We start from the raw sequence: 18033 nt of genomic DNA, 5'->3' as shown, positions 1-18033 counted from the left end.
AGATTGACATAGATTTTATTTATGAGGATGATGATGATGATAAATCCAATCATCATCTAATTACTTCCATACCAGTTTACAACCATACACTTCTAACAAACTATGTTACAACTAAACACTGTTGGTGAACTTTAATCATAATTAGGAGAAAAGTTGATGGCATTGCAACAATCTGAAAAATATAGGATTAGTATTACAGCAATTAGACATGTAGAAAAATATTTGTAATTTCATACAAAATATAGAAAATTTTTTCTTTTTATCCTATATTTTTTGGAGAAATATCTTATTCCTTTTTTACCGATTTTTCTTGCTTTTCTTTAGGTTTTCGCATTGAAGGAAAAGTTAGTTCCTCCCTCCATTAACAATTGAGGGTTCTTTTCTAATATCACAGTGATCACACTAATTGATTGCTGCTGTTTAAATAGAATATTTTTTTGGTCCATCGATAAAATATTTTATCAGGTGAGCTGAGATTATAACAATGCAGATAGAACCCATTTCCATTAAATAATTTATAGAAACAACTTAATTGAAGGACATGATCATAATCTCTTATACCAAAGCCATCTATGTAAATTAATTCGGAAGATCCATCCTACTTGATTGAACACTCACTTAGACATGCTTCTTCACAAGAGACATGGCTTAAAGGACAATCTATCGATATTTCTTCGTATTTATATTACAGTTTCCAGCTACTGTGGCTGTAGTGCACCTGGCTTGCAATCAGAGTGAGCGAAGCCAACGCTACTGCTGCCTTAGCCCATTGCTTGTTCTTCCCTGGTAGAACAAACCCATCGTATGAATCTGGAGCTTGCCAAGCTTAAGAATTTGGCCAAGGCCAAGGGCGCCATGGCACAATTCAGACTCCACATAAGCCTATCTATATATCATTTGTGCCTGATTCATCTGCGTGCGTGTCAAGTTTTCATTTGGATTGCTGTAGCAGTTTTGGACAGACTTTGAATACTGTCTATTACTTGTGCCAATCAAACTTCTGTAAACAAAAACGTCTAATGATCCAAGAGTCACGCTAGATTTATTAAACAAACAAACTCGGAACAGCTTAAGCTCGGCAAAATTTATTCTAAATAAACTAATTGATATTAAAAAAATATTTATTTAGGAGGAATAGGGATCTAAAATCGGAATCGAAATGGATGACTCTCATTCTAACTATTTGGTTAGAAAGAATCCCATTCCAATTTCAAGACAGAATGAGAATGATTCAATCTATATAGAACTCAATTTCTACTCCCTTCTATGAATTCAAATTTTTATTTCAATTTTCATCACAAATCAAATATTTTAAAAAATTTGATCATTCCGATTCTTATTCGATCACGAACCAAACATTTTGAAAAATTTGAATATTCTGATTCCGATTTCAAGTCATTTCAATTTTCATTCTCATTTTCATTTTGATTACGAACCAAACATCCCCTAACAGTAAAAAGAACGTAACAACCCATCAACTGATTTAATTAGTTCAATTGGTAAATTACTAAGAACTATCATCACTTGCCGGTGACTTACGGTAGATCCTTGCCTCCTTAAAATTTTTTATCTCAATAAATTAAATGAAACCCAGAAGTGCTCTTGTAGTGCTGTTATCTAAATGAAATAAAATTAAACAATACAATAGAATGCACTTAGCTCACAAGTTATAGGACTTTTTGCAATCTTCTTTTAAACAACAAGAGAGCGCTCCCCACAATTCTCACGAGAAAATGCACCAACAAAACTTTGTCAATTTACCTTCCCGGGGTGCAGATTAAAAAGGTTACCTCCACAATTATCTTAAAAAAAATCCCTTCAAAGGGTGCAAAGGAAGGTGGGGGTGTCACTGTTGACAAAAGCAATGACACCTACAATATTTTTTGCCCAGCATCCTATAGAGACAAGTTAGACTGCTAGATTAAACAGATCAATTCGGTTAAAACGCAAAACAAACACTGCAACATTTCAATTTCAGCGAACAGCAACTCCAAATATGATCAGCCAACAGCATAAAAAAACAGATAAGTTGGCCAGAAAATCAACAAACTACCTAATAAATTCTTGATCTTAGCTACAAGACTTCTGATAAATTTCCAAAATAGGACTAAAAGATGCTCAGGCAAATGAAATAACAGCAATAAGAATGAGAATATAAGTAGCCTCTAAGCACGCTTCTCTGCCTTGGAAGCAGTTGCAGCAGCCTGTCTTCTGAGCCATCCTGTCCTCCTTGCAGCAATAAGACCAACCTTCTATCCAGGAGGGGCATCACCGCGCACGGTTGATGCATGCCCAATGTGCTGGTGGTTTCCTCCTCCATAAGGATGTTCCACAGGATTCATGGCAACACCACGAACCTTTGGCCAGCAGTTCCTCTTCACATGGAATTTATGGTAAGCATTCCCAGCCTTGAGGAGAGGCTTCTCTGTTCTACCTCCAACAGCAACTTGTCCAATCATTGCACGACAACCACTTGGCACAACCTTCTTTTATGGCCGGGTTGAGTAATGCCCTACTAGTTACTCAAGCGCTGCTTCCTATATTCTAAAAATGCCCTCTCTTACATTTCTGAATAACCTAACTACTTGCACTGCCAGGACTGCAACTGTAAGCCATTTATATAATTCTGTATGCAACTTATAATGGAGAGGCTAACAACGTGGGAAGCAGGCCCATTAAACAGATATAGAAAGATTATGCAAAGTGAATATGATGATAATTCACTACGCTGCTTCACAAAAGTATTACATGGCCATAATGATCAAGCCTTATCCTGAGCATTTGGGATTAGCTTTATGAATCCTCATCCACCAATATCTATGACCATCAAATCTTTTCTGTTCCATGAAAAAATAGGTTAACAAAATTCAGATATAGTTTCAACCAGGAAAAGAAAAAAGACAGAAAACTAGATCAGCTTAAACATAGAAGTGGCACTGATCTTACTAGAAGTAGGATGTATCATCAACTAGTTAAAATTTTGGTGGAACAATTGTACTGGTGTACAACTATTACCAATGCTAGCCAAATTATCATAAATTGAACAGGTATCTGGTGTCTATTTTTCTAAAAGTAAGATGAACAATCACATTAATTGAGAAGTAGACTTTTGCTACTTACAGAATATGCATATCATCTTTAAAACAATCAATGCTTCCAAATTAATAAAAGACAACAGAAGCACTAAGTAGGGCAATTATAAGTTTAGCATCTCAACACCACAAGTATGAGAATCACTAGTCTACCAAGTTTTTTTATATGACATCAAAGCCAGCCTGGTTGTGTTGTGGCTCACATCACTCGAGTTTTTCTCATTGGTTTCCTGGATACTAACAAACTTCTCCATTCACAAATCTCAAGGTTTCTATTCAAATAAAGTTGGGAATCAATGTATCGTACCAACTCATAATGCAAGTTTATACTTTATTATTTTGAAGTAAGAAACCTAAAGACTCCAAAACTTAAACCAAAAATTTACCAACACGACTTCCAACATGATTAGAACTCTATTAACTAATAGAGAGTACCTAATAATCAGCATTAACACTGGGTTATGCCACATCCCGAGTAAGAATTGAAAATCTAGAGAAGAACTTTCCAGGGGGCAGAGGATATTTATAATTCATCACAAAGGTGTCACGATGGAGAGTTGCGACACAAGTTCCGCTGGAGGACCTTATAAAGAGACCCTTTCTTATAACATATAAAGATCAGACTTAATGACAATCCTGAGCACCAACATCCTACTACAGGTTGAAGTATATTCTGACACAAAACTATAGGACATACTCCAGCATGCATCCAACATTCAAAATCAAGATGCATCCAGTAACTGTTGATGTTTGGTCACATCTTTTATATAAATCTTTCAAACTTTCCATTATAATTATCATCAGAGTTACAACTTTACAAGACTACACCATGCAATGAGATCTGTAATTCTTCAAAGGAGAACTACAGTTAAAATCCTATTGATCTCGTAAAAAGTGTTACTATTATTTTTTCTGAAGTCTGCCAAGTGCATGCCAGGTAACATGAATTAGAAACATTTGAAGTATCTTAATCATATAAATAGGGAGAATAAAGATTTTCATTCAGAAGCTTGAATAACTAATAAGAAGGAAAATTCATAACAGATAAGAGAAAATAATACCAAGATTAAAATGAAAACAAAGATATTTATTTCTGAAAAGATTTTCCATAAAATGAGAGATGCTTCTTCAAGTTTCTGAACAATATTACTATACATGATTTGTTTTGTGAACTTAAGAAATTTAATTAAAAATCTAAAGGAACTGCAAAAGAAAAACATACGACTGGTGTAACTAATTGCAAGCACAGTGAACATTGAATTACTTGTTCTATTCAAAGCTGCTGATTGCTCCTTTCATAAAAAAAACTCAGAAAACACATTTTGAATCTCATCACCTACAATTCACTCAAAATCTTCAAGAATGGAGCACTGCTGTACTGATTACGAACCAAGAATACCACAGACATACATCAAACATCATAAACTTGTATAGCAGCAAATTCATTAAAATTTTTCCCTACTCATTTATCAATGCTGCATAATCCACGGGGTGCATCAATACTCCTCTACAACACTGAAACTACTACGTCACATCAACAGGAAACTACACTGATTACATTGAACATTTCAACTTTTTTCACCAAACTGGCCTTAGATAACACTAGCTAAAATATCATCACGAAATTCATTTTGCTATAAAAATCACCAAAATAGCCTTAGAGAACACCATCCCCGTGACGAAATAACCATCAATATAACCCTAATAACAATCAACTATTAAATTCAGCTATGCTTTAGGATTTTAATGCTGCATCAAGCAGTATCTCAAGTTTTTGTCAAGCAAAAACTATTCACATAACTAGTAATCATATAATACACAACGCCATATGCTATCACTAACATCACCAAAATGAGAACATATGCACGAGATTCATAGATAAATTTATATGCACATATATAAAAGCAAGATATAAACGATTCAATGTAAATCATGAAACATGAAAAGAAGCAGCACAAGAAGAAGAAAAATCTAATAATTTTCCCTATCCCAGCCTCAATAAAGGCACGATCTGATAAAGATGCCATTTTTCCCACTAAAAGGGGAAAAAGGAAAACCAAATAGGAAGAGATCAGATCGCGTCCAAACCCTAGATTTGATCCAAGTAAAGAAACCGGACCTGGTGGTGCCGTTGTCGGGGTTGTGGCTGGTAACAATGGCGTAGTCGCCGGAGGCGCGGGCGAGGACGCCACGATCGCCGACATGGTGTTCGACGTTGCAAACGACGGCACCCTCTGGAATGGAGCGACACGGCAACACGTTGCCGACCATGAGGGAGGCCTTGCGGTCTCAATAGACGAACTGACCGGAGTACATGCCCTCGGCAGCGATGAAGAGCTCCTTCTGGTGCTTGTAGCGGAAGGGATGGCGAAATGTGACGCGGGCGAGGGGGGCTCCGCGGCCAGGGTCGTGGATGATATCGGTGACGACGCCCTTAAGGTAGCCGTTGCGCTCCCCGCAGTCGATGCTGCGGAAGCGAGCCGGGCCTTGCGTTGGTGCGTATGGGAGCGGAATACCGACCCCGCTCCCTTCCTCTGGGCTCGGATCACGCGTCCCATGGCGGCGGCGGGGCGGCGGAGGACGAGGAGGAGAAGGAGGAGGTTGGGTTTGGCGTTTTGCGAGGGTAATTATACGGCAAGGAGGAGCCGAAGAAAAATGGGGCCTTAGGTTGCCTTAGGGCTGGAACGCGGTGGGGCTATCACGATTCGTGATGTACTATCGGACCGTTGGATTAATGGAGAGCATGGTGGAGGTCAGGAGGGCCAGGATCCCGTGTTACCTTGGCAGAGATTTTTTTTCTCTTTAGAAAAAACATATAGTAAACTATAATTTTTTATTTACTGAATATTACATATTTGTTAATAGCATCCGTTTTAGTCGAAATTGAAAAACAAATGGTAATGAAGTTATTAAAGAGCAAATATTTTGCTTTACCCTGGTTGGTAATTAGAAGATAGCTTTAATAGGTAGAAATCCTACCATAAAAATATCTAAATATTTTTAACAATCACAAAAAAAGAAGAAGAATTTCATATCTTCTTATTTCAGAGAACACCAAGTTAGTGTCTCTACATATTTGAATGAGATGGTTAAGCTTATAAAACATAGACATGAATTTGTAACAATGATATTGTTTTCAAATTTAAATAAATTAAAAAATATTAATAATAAAATTGAGGTTGAACCAACTTTTTTTTGTAGAGGAGCTTAGATCATCTCTTATTTCATATTTTAATTCGAAAGGTTCAACACAAATCATCCGCCCTGGCCTATATACAGAATAACAGATGGTATGATTGAGGCATTGTATTATACAATTGTACATATATGAACAATATCTCTCTAGTAAGTAGAGTGATAAAAAAACTCATGGCAAATATATTTTCAGCAATCATTATATCTAACTCCAAATCAATATTAGGTTGACAACCAAAAATAATTGTAAGAATAGTTTTATTAGATTACATCTATAAACCTCTTGGTTAGGTTCTTCTTTTGAAAGGATACTAATTTAGACAGCAAATTGATGCTTCATTAAATATTACAAGAAAAAAAATTTATTATTATATATATATAATTTCTAGATAAGTAAACTACTAGCTTATAATCCCGTGTGATGCATAGGATGTGATTTTTTTAACAAAAATATATTTTATGCATCTAACATTAAAAAATTTATTAATTAAAAAACCAACATAACATAAAAGACATCATAAGTGATATCAAGTATTCTAAATAAAAACATAAAGTTAGATTATTTAAATAGTATGATAGTAAGAAGTAACATAATCATTTTTATTTTTTACTAATTTGAAAAAAAATATTTTGTGAATCTAATGTTAAAAAATTTATAAATTAAAAAGTTAATAAAATATAAAAGACATCATAGATGATATCAAGTGTTATAAATGAAAATATAAAGTCATATTGTTTAAATAGCATTATAGTAAGAAGTAATATAATTATTTTTATTTTTTATTAATATAAAAATTATTTTTTAAAATAATATTTTCAGTATCAATTGTTTCAAAATTTTCATCATCAAGCATAGCACAACTACTTATTTGCTTTCTATACACATCTCTTTTCTTCATAATCTTATTAATAATAAAAATTTCAACTTCATTTGCTTCAATCTGCAAAAAAAAATTTAGTCATCAATTATTAGAATAAAATAGATAAATATAATCATTCATATATAAAAGAATAGAAATATATCACTAACAATAATTTTATTTGATTTTTCTTATCTTCTAATTCATTGCATACATTATTTGAAATTATTTTAAGAATTGTATAACTTTGTCCTCCTTTGAGATTGTATTTATTAACTTTAATTTAAAAATATAAATTTTTTTATAACTTTTTTATTTTTAAAGAAATAATAGAATCATTATCTTTCTACAAAAAAATACATAACTTGATATTATCAAGTAATCGATTGGATGAATAAAATATGAAATATATATTGTGTGTATCTTATCTATGCATAATTCTTTAGCTGATTTGTCTATTCATCATTGAGCAATTTTATCGAAAAGAATAAATGATGTAAATTTGGTATAATTTTTAATATGAAATTATAATCGATATTTAAAAAAAAAGAATAGAATCAAATCAAAATTTATTTTAACTAACAAATAAAAATCATAATAAATATGAGCAAAAAATATGATATTAAAATATATAATATATAATTTTTTTCTTTCATGATCTAATATATATATATATATATATTATCAATAAATTTTAAGTAATAAATATAAAATAAATTTTTATATTAGATATTTAGGCTTTATATTGCATCGATCATATCAGAATCTGATATCAGTGTATCTTATTTTTTTCTAACAAACTTAACAAGTCATATAGTATCATTCAAAAATTTTGTTTTGATATTGCTAATTAAATCCTCACAATTAAAGATAGTTTTTATAAATCAAATGGTTTAATATTAATGATAATTATATATCTTTAAATATAAATATCAAATTAAAAAATTTATATGATATATGAATAAAATTTTAGTATTATATAAGTTTAATTATCTATTCATGACAATCTCACTCAATAAATTTTATCTCTTAAATTTTCATCCTTTTAATAGACAATGGATCAGTAAAAAAAAATTTATAATTAGCTTTGGGATATAATCTCTTAAACATCATTCATGCATGGTAAATCTTTATTGAAAAGAATTATAAAATTTAGTAGTTTATCCTATATAATTTGATGATAAGATAATAAATAAGTAAATGATACTTATGATTAAAATTTTCCACTTTTGGTATATCCAAATTGACATAATTTTTTATTATACTCATAGAGAAAGGACAATACTCACTTATGTTGCCCAGCTATGCAACCCAAGAGGGAGGGATGAATTAAATTTTTAAAAAAATTAAAATTAACTTACAACTATGAGGATTGTTTAACAATGAGCAAAATAAATATGGAGAGTGAAATTTATACAAGATGTAGACGTTGGATGCAAGAATGCAAAAAGATAAAGAAATTTAAAAGGAGAGCAAGTAAGCACAACATAAACAAAAAGATTTATAGTGGTTCGGAGTCAACTTTGCACCTACATCCACTCCCCAAGCTCCTACTTGGAAATTCAAATCCACTAAACCGTATTCAACCCGAATACAACGTCGGAACCTCCGACTCTAGCTATTTCAAGCTAGAACATTTATTTTTTGATTACAAGCCAACACAATACAATCCGATTCAAGGTTCGGATCAACCTTTCTACGTTTTGAAACTCTTCCAAAATAAAATATCAACTCAAAATAGAGTATAGCAGTTAATCACACAGAAATACAGATGTAGCTCCTTTAATGAGCAAATAAAGCTTTAAATATACTTTACACAATAAAAATGAAGCTCTTCTGATTTTTCTCAAGGTGGTTGAAGACTTGAATGAGCTCTTGAGGGGTTGGTGAACTTGAAATAAAAGCTTCTTTAACTTTTAAGAGGACTCTTGCTTAGGGTTGAAATGAATGCTTGAAGAACCTTTTCAAAATCTTATTGATTCTCTTCTTTAAGTACCTTTTATAATTTTAAATGATGGTGGAGAGTAATCTGGGCTGAAAAAGAGCCATTAAAGCACATTAAATAGATATTAAATGCAGCCAAAATGAGCTGAAAACTAACCGTTGCGGAGTTTTTTCGTTGCAGGGGTCGACTCATAGGGTCGACTCATGCTCATGAGTCGACTCATGGGGTCAACTTCTGTGGCACAGAACAGAAAATGACTGTTCTGTAATTTTGGCCTACATAGCAGCAGAGGTCGACTCATAGGGTCGACTCATGCACAGGGGTCGACTCATGGGGTCGACTCACAGAGTGTGCCAGCCAAAAAATTCAGCGTGCCGTTCAGCCTCTTTTGCCATAAGTCGACTCATAGGATCGACTCAAATTTATAAATATGATTTTTTTTAAAATACACATCTAAAAATATTAAAATTTCTTCCAATAGATTACAAATCTTCTACTCTTGCTCGTGAGGCTTCCGAATCAGAACTTGATAAAATTATGATTTTGCTCCTGTAATACAATAAATCTTTTTTCAAGTCAAAATCATTAGTAACCCCCTCAAATGCTTTGTAATTATTAAAATCAATTCAAGGAGCAACAATCTCTCCCTTTTTGATGATGACAAAATACTTGAGCAAAAATATATATAAAGCATTGAACATGAATTTGAAATTTATGAAGATGCATCACTTCAATATCATAGTCAAATATTTGAACAAAATGCATCATAAGTAGTTTGAAAATCAATTTAAAATTTGCTTATAAGTTTATTTGCTTTGAAAATTAAATTAAAATTAGCTGACGATTTTGGTTCTTTGACACATTTGCTTAACAATTTTGCTTATTGCTCATTTCTTTATTACTTATTATTCATTTTTTTATTGCTTATTGCTCAAATTTGATTTTGATTCTCTACTCTCTCTTTTTGACAGCATCAATTAAGATTCTCTACTCCTCCTTTTAAGGAATCTTGAAAGGATAAATTTTTTTTACTCTCCCTTTTGGATAGCATCAATTAAGATCTTAAGGGATTTTAAGGATAGACAAAAGAAAAGAAAGATGATAAAAAGGATATATTTTCTTTACTCTCCCTTTTTGATAGCATCAATTTTCTTTACTCCCCCTTTTTGATACCATATTTTACTTCTTTAGCCCCCTTCTTTGATTGCTTATTTCTCTACTCCCCCTCAACATAGCAAATATAAAGGATATATCAATTTACTCATCTAGAAGATATTGCAATTCATAGTATTTCTCAGCACTAATATGAGTTATTTTTCATATCTCATAATTAAAATAATTTAATTTGATCATATTTATAGACATTCATTGAAAGTCAAAGCACATATATATATATATATATATATTCAAAAGTGACTGAATACAAAAGGTGTCCCAATACACATGAGTCAACTCAAAATACAAAAGTCATGGATAGAAACTATCCAAGAATTAATTAGCCAACAAATACAAGGCCCATAAGATAGATCCTAGACATAAAAAGACTAACTAGTCTAAATCTAATAGAGGTCACGGCTAGAGGGATCAGAATCTGAAGAATCAGAGATAGGATGAGGAGATGTAGGATCAAGTCCACGAGCACGACCTTGACCACGTCTACCTCGGCCATGGGTAGAGGTACCAACACGAGTAGAGGGGTGAGAGAATCCTGGAGCCTGAGAAGCTACGGACTGTGCTATAAGAGAAAGTCTGATGGTGTCCAAAAGATCCAAGGCTCTCGATACAGATTGCATCAGGGCACTGAACTGAGTAGAAGCATTCTCACTGAAGCCCCTGATCTCTCTCCTCAAGAAGTCAAAGCCACTCTCTAAAACTCTTCGAAGTCTAGTCACCTCTGCAGTTAGGTCTGAGATCTCTGTGATATCCTCATGCGGTTGGGGATGGGCTAAAGCTAATACTTGCCCCTGCAAGTCTAATACTCTGCCTGTCAATCTCAAAATACATCCCTCAAGCTGCTCAATGCGTACCGACTGATCAGTAAGCATATGGAAAACAGAAAAAATGTGAGGGATCAGAGTCTGATCTGAGTCACCCTGGAATGTCGATCTCTGAGCAAAGACTGAAGTGGCAAACTACTGAGATAGAATGGAGGCTACACGCTGGGACATCATCTCAATCTGATTATCTGCTAGTTTGAACTTTGAAGGATATGCCCTGCTCTCTGACTGTGGAACTGAAGCATGCCTCCTCACAAACTCTGAAGGACCAACCTCGTGATAAGATATGAACTGAATATCTGGGGATGCTCTGTGATCATGAAGAGGTGAAGACGGTCCCTCCTCCTCTGCTCTGTCTTCTGCTCTCTCCTTAATACCCTTTATCCAACCGCCATCAGTCTTAGAAAAATCCATGCGATGCAGTATGTGGCGGTTGATGGTGTCGGAATGAGATAGTCTAGCAACTGCCACCCCCTCAAAACTAACTCCGAACCTTCTAAAAACTAAGGTGAGTGCTATACCAAAAGGCAAGTGAGCCTTGGACCTATTCAGGGTTTTTCTCATGGCCTTAAACATCAATGCTGGAAGGTTCAGGGGGGTTTGGGTGATCACATGGTACCTAATGCAAATATTCTTACCAGATAGAAGGTCGTGTCTATCACTCCTAGGGACAAACAGTTTGGTTACCAAGTGATGTAACAGCCTCATCTCAATAGAAAGAATTTTTGCTTCCAATTTATTTAGACTTCCAGTATAAATTCTCCCTAAGATAACATTAATTCTTTCTTCTTTAATAGGAAGCTCCATATTGGTATAGTCTTCACAAGGCAAATGCAGTATCTGTCCCAAATGTACTGGATCAAGAATAACATCAATACATTTTACTGTAGATTTTACTGTTCCATTGCTATAGCTCAAATTTAAGTAAAATTTTCTGACTAGATCGACATAAGTATTTTTCTTTAAAGAGCAGTAAAATTTTCATCCTTGATACTTAATCTTCGATCCAATAGTGAACCCTTTTTTTTCAAAGAACTTGAAATCAATATTTTTCTCGGGTTCCACTTTTCGGTCAGAGAGAGGTACCTTGCTTGGGCTGATTGGGGACCGAGTGGAAGCTGAATCAGGATCTGGAGCAGGAGAGGGCTCGGCTACTAATCTCTTTCTACGCACACTCTCTTCCAACTCGCGAACAGATTTTTTTCTCCGTGGAAGCTTCATTTTGGGAGCCATTTGCACAGGAAGGACTTGAAAGGAGCTTAGGAGACTAAATGTGAGGGAGAGATGAAAAGATTCTAGTGGAAAGGCAAAGATTTTGGAGAGGTGATGTGCCGATTTAGAGAAGATGGGTAGAGTCTAGGGCAAGCTCGAACCACCCCAAATGAAGAAGGAAGAAAAGAGGAACTTGGTTCTTAAACGAGCGATTTGAAGTGTGAAAAATAGTGGGAGGAGAGATTTGAGAGAAATCTTTGATTTGAGGGAGAAGAGATGGAGACCTTTGGGTTTGGTAGGAGGAAGAAGACGAAAGGCTGAGTCGGTTCAAGGAAAAATTCTCAATAAAAAGAGAGCACCCGAAGGATTTTGACAAAATTGTAAGTTTACCCTATGGTCGACCCTGGGGGTCGACTCATGGCACAGAAAAATTCAAAAGAATGATGGGACAATTTTGAAAAATTTGAAACTCTGAGAGAAGGATGTTTATGTTGGGAATAGTGTCCCAAAGCCAATTATCAGCCTGCTGAGGGTTGTGCTCTTTTTTGTATTAGTACATGAATTATAAATAAATAAAAGTTATTTTGGTATTTTTTCATCACAAATATTTTATCTTCTAATGAACTCCTGTGTTGTGGTGAAGTCCTTAGGACTATTTAGACTCGACAAAGGAAGATTTGTCGCTTAGTCCTTAAACATGTTCGCGACCAAATGATACGTTGTTACCAAGGACGACAATGTTTATCGAGCATAGGTCGTTGTGTGCCATATGGGTTGGTTGTCCACATAACCAAAGAGCGTGGAGACACTGGTATGACATACAGGTGAGATGTAATGGTACATCTGCACTGAACGTAACCAACTCCGGAGCTATTTCTGCTGTCAAGATTTGCTCCGATGGGATATAGGTATAAATATCCCTCCGACCTGAGACCGCCACGGTGACTTGCAAGCAACTCACTGCACTTAGGTACTGGACTACCTGAATTTTTAATTCAGTGACGGAAGGTTGCTGGGTGTAGTCAAGTACTTGACTTGTCGGTGCATGTGTCAAGATAGGATTGACCACTCCAGTTTAGGAGCTGTGTACAGTCGTGTTTCAATTTAGCAAAACCTTGACCAGGGTAGTCCTAGTGAGGAGTCACAGGACTAATTGAGTTGAGCACGATTCGGATGATATCATCAGGGTTGACAGTTTAACCCTGAGTCGTCCTAAACACAGGGGTCAAAAGGGATGAATTATACGGTAACCATATTCACGTAGGTTTTGAATGTTGCGATTGCGATTATTCGACCTATTCGATCGTCGGGCACCATTGCTAGATGGTCACTTCGATTAGTACAGGAATTGATTCCTGTGCTACCGGTTTAGGTTCGAACCTGCGGGGTCACACACATTAGAGGTTCCTTTCTGATCTGATGGCTGATTATGAGTCTTATCTATCTGAGACTCTATGATTGAGAATTAAGATTCTCTAATCATGAGTTCCACACATTTTGGGTACCGGGGTCAAAATTTTGAATTTCAAATTTTGAATTTAAAATTTGAACTCTTTGATCAGGGTTTCATATCGATGGTCTCTGATGCCTGATTGCCCATCGGATTTGGACTCAATATTTATGAGAGGTTTAATTAGTGATTTAATCACTAATTAACTCAATTTGATTGAGTAATTATTTTTGGATCAAGTCCAATTGAATTGGATTCAGTTTGGATTGACCCGATTAGGTTAAATGTTGACCTAATCGCTAAGGTGGTTTAGTCCCTGATTTGATCAGGAGTTAGGTTTAGTTAATTCCTGATTTGATTAAGATTTTATTGAGCCTAATTAAGCCTAATTATGTTGGGTTTAATCTGGTCTAATTGTGCTTAACCTATTTTAAACTAGGTTGGCTCAATTCGAATCAAACCACCTTGTTTTAAATTCCCTACGACACCCAACTTCCTTGCACCCATTTGAATTCACGAGAAGAAACTTCTCGTGAAATTTTTCTCACACAAAACCCTTCCCCACGCCCTCATTTGTGCACCATATGGATGGATAAAATAATTAGTTAGCCATTCAAATTCAAAGCATGTTTGAATTTGAATGGATAACTTATCACTTGCCCTTTCATCCTTATCCATTTTGTGCGCCACATTACTTACACAAGAAAAGGTTTCTCGTGAAATATTTTCCATGCACAAAGAGCCACACCCCTTCTCTTCTCACGCCCAAAAGGATAGGGATAAGTTGATTTTCGTTTGAATTCAAATTTGATTTGAATTCAAATGTGTAACCTCTTGTCTTTATCCTCTCACACGGATAAGACACGTTCAACGTTGTTTGAAAAAGAGGAGAAAGGTGGGACGTGCATAGAAATTTTAAGAGAGAAACTTTGAGGCGTGAGGAAGGCTTCTACGCAAGGTGAAGATCCAAAACCTTCCGAGAGAAAAAGAAAGAAAAGAGAGAAAATTGGGCGCAGGATTTTTGGTGTGTACCCTAGGGTTTCTACCTAGGGTTCGGGAAGTGAGATTGGTGTGCCACGAGTGTCGTGAGTCCACCAAATTTCAGAGAGAGATCCATCAGCCTCTCAAGCAACTGTGCAGATGATCTGGAGTATCCAAGAAGTCGGCACACATCGATCGAAGGTGTTCGATCAACATCTGCCATCAAAAGGATGAAATCACGAACTAGCATTCGTGAGGAGCTGATCAGACGGAAGCTTCGTGTGGACGATCCGCAGAGGTCAGACATTTGTGTGGCTATGACGTGATGATCAGAGCCCCCCGACGGTGATCAGATTGTGGTGATCGACTACCCGCAAAAGGTGATGTGTTCTGAACACAGTACTGTAAAATGTTTACTGATTCAAATTTGAATTTTAAATTTAAATGCATGCTGTTGTATCATATTTAGATCCTAGTGTAGGGTTAATTAGTATTAATTAATGAGATTAATTAATAATTCTACTGTAAAATAGTAATTTTGAAAAAGTTTTAAAATTACCATTTTGCCCCTGCACTAAATTTACGCTTCAAATGGTATCAGAGCATGGTTCTAGAATTTGATATACATATGCATGCGTAGATTAAGGTGTAATCTATAAGTTTAAATTTAAAATTTAAAATTCAAAATTCAAAATTCAAAAAGATTTGAAATTTGAAATTTGAAATTTGAAATTTGTTAGAAGTTTCAAATTTGAAATTCAAAATTTGAAATTTGAAATTTGGTTGAAATCTCAAATTTGAAATTTGAAATTTGAAATTTGAAATTTGAAATTCAAAAATTCAAAATTTGAAATTTGAAATTTGGTTGAAATCTCAAATTTGAAATTTGAAATTTGAAATTTAAAATTTAAAATTCAAAATTCAAAATTTAAAATTCAAAGATTGAAAATTTGAAATTTGAAATTTGGTTGAAATCTCAAATTTGAAATTTAAAATTTGAAATTTAAAATTTAAAATTCAAAATTTAAATTTTGAAATTGGTATATTTAGATATACTTGATCCAAGTAGCAAGTAATCTAATTGGGTTGGTTGCCATGGCCGTCCGGTCATAGGAGAAAAGTAGGGTTTAAAGGCCCTCTCTTCCCATTCGATGGGGTCTCCTATGGCGGTAGGGGTGCCGATGCAATTATATCCCATGCCGATGAAGCAGCGAAATGACATAATTAAGAAATTTATCATGAATGTGTTAGATTAGATCTAAAAAAAAATTTATGATTTATTTTGAGTTATTTTCTGTTATGAAATGAGCAATAGAATTGCTATTTATGAAATGTGCTGATCCGTTTGTGAAATGAGTTAACACATTTGGTGAACAGAAAATAAAATCTTTCAAATTTGAAAATTGTTTTCGAAATGCCAAATCCTGACCCATCAGCCCAAGTACTTAATTAAAAGAATTAAGTGTTGTCTAGTAGGTCTAGAATTGTGAATTAAGACCTAAGACAATTGCATAAACTTGTGGGTCAATGGGTTAGATGAATTAGGTCCATAATTGGGTTAGACCTAAGGTTAGTTTAAAAAATGGACTAAATGGAGTAATTGGTCAAATCTAATCAAAAGTTGAATTAGATTAGATCAAGGATACTCTAGACTCAACTTCAATAGTTGTAGTTGAATGGGTCCATGTCTTTAACTAGACCAAGATGGACTTAATTCATGGCTACGCGGTGGAGCCCTATTTACTAAGTTGATCAAAATTAAAACTAATGAACCGGTTGGTGTCTAAGGTAAGTTTGGCAGTTTTGACCAGTGATTCTTAAGCGGGAGCTACTCACATTGATTCGATCATTGACGAGTTAATGGCAAATCCCCACCACTGATCTCACTTACCTGGCCAATCTGGTAAGTTAGATTTTGATTAGATCACTTGGTAATTAGAGCTCACCCATGTCATTAGGTAAATCAGTGTGACTGATTTAGGTGCTCCTAATGCCAGCTTTAATTAAATCCTTTTTTAATCTGACTTGGTGAAGTCAGTGGGAGGATTGAAATTGGCTGGATGATTTCTTCTCTACTATTCTTTAATAAAATCCTCAAAATTATTAGGTCCCTAAAATGATTAAGTTATAATGATAACTAAGTCATAGCCTCCCATTAAGTGAGTGATAATGAGTCCATTAGTTCAATGATCATTGGAGGCCCAAAGGCCTGGTGCTCATTGGCTAATGGAATTATTATTCATAATATGATAATTTGATTGAGTCTTTCTAATGGTGGTTAGGTTGGCCGGCCAAAGTCGGGCCTGATCATTTATTGATCCGATTCACTAAATTAAGTCATGTTAATGGTTGGACCTAACCAGATCTTTTCAGTGGAGGCCAAAGCCTACTGATTAGGTTCTGGGGCAAAATCAATTACTAGAAGTTGTTTAGAGAAACAACTGGTTAAGAACCTACCCATAGATGCACATGGGTTGACCAACCAAAGTTGGGCTCGTGTGTAGTCTGTGTGGATTCTAGTACCCATTAAAGAATTAAAGTAATTCCTCGAATTGGAGGATGAGGCTACCAGTTTGTAAAAATATCGGAAAAAACTTTAGACTAAAATCCAAGTCTTTAGTATTAATTTATGTACTAATAGAGGTCTCGTTTTTCTTTAAGCAGCTATGGCCACTACCCTGTCGCTCCGGTCATTATTAGATAATGACAAGCTCATGGGACCCAATTTCGATAGCTGGTATCGAAAATTGAAAATCGTCCTTGAGCATGAGCGGATCCTTTATGTAGTAATGGATCCAGCACCTGAGGAGCCAGCTCCGAACGCTAGTAAGGCGATCCGAGATACTTACTTGAAGTGGCTCAATGACCGCACCACCGTTCGATGTATTATGCTGGCAGCAATGAATGACGAGTTCAGCCGAAGGTTTGAGAACGCCCAGCCACAGGAGATGCTTCAAATATTGAACGACTCCTTTGGCACGCCTGACGACGTTGAAAGGCACAAAACTAGTTGTGCCATTTTCAATGCTCAGATGAGGGATGGGGCCTCAGTCACTGATCATGTACTGTACATGATCGAGATGATTGAGCGCCTAAGCAAATTAGGCTTTCCTCTGCACGAGCAGCTTGGTAAGGATGCGATCCTTAATTCTTTGCCCAAGTCCTTCCTCCCATTCCTTACTCATTTTCGAATGACAAAGCCTGCAGTAAACTACCACGGATTGTTGGGGTTGCTGCAGAACTTTGAGAAGGATCACCAACTCCATAAGGAGTCGGTGAATGTAGTGGGAGGGTCTTCTTC

At 35.2% G+C, this 18033-nt stretch overlaps 1 pseudogene; it reads right to left on the bottom strand.

The window, feature by feature from the left end:
• Positions 1 to 2029: 2029 nt before the first annotated feature.
• LOC105054688 (large ribosomal subunit protein uL2-like) lies at positions 2030 to 5778 on the bottom strand (annotated as a pseudogene).
• Between the last annotated feature and the right edge of the window lie 12255 nt (positions 5779 to 18033).

Source organism: Elaeis guineensis, chromosome 12 (assembly GCF_000442705.2).
Source record: "Elaeis guineensis isolate ETL-2024a chromosome 12, EG11, whole genome shotgun sequence".
Classification (NCBI taxonomy): domain Eukaryota; kingdom Viridiplantae; phylum Streptophyta; class Magnoliopsida; order Arecales; family Arecaceae; genus Elaeis; species Elaeis guineensis.
Note: the sequence above shows the minus strand (reverse complement) of the source record. Positions and strands in the feature narration are given on the sequence as shown.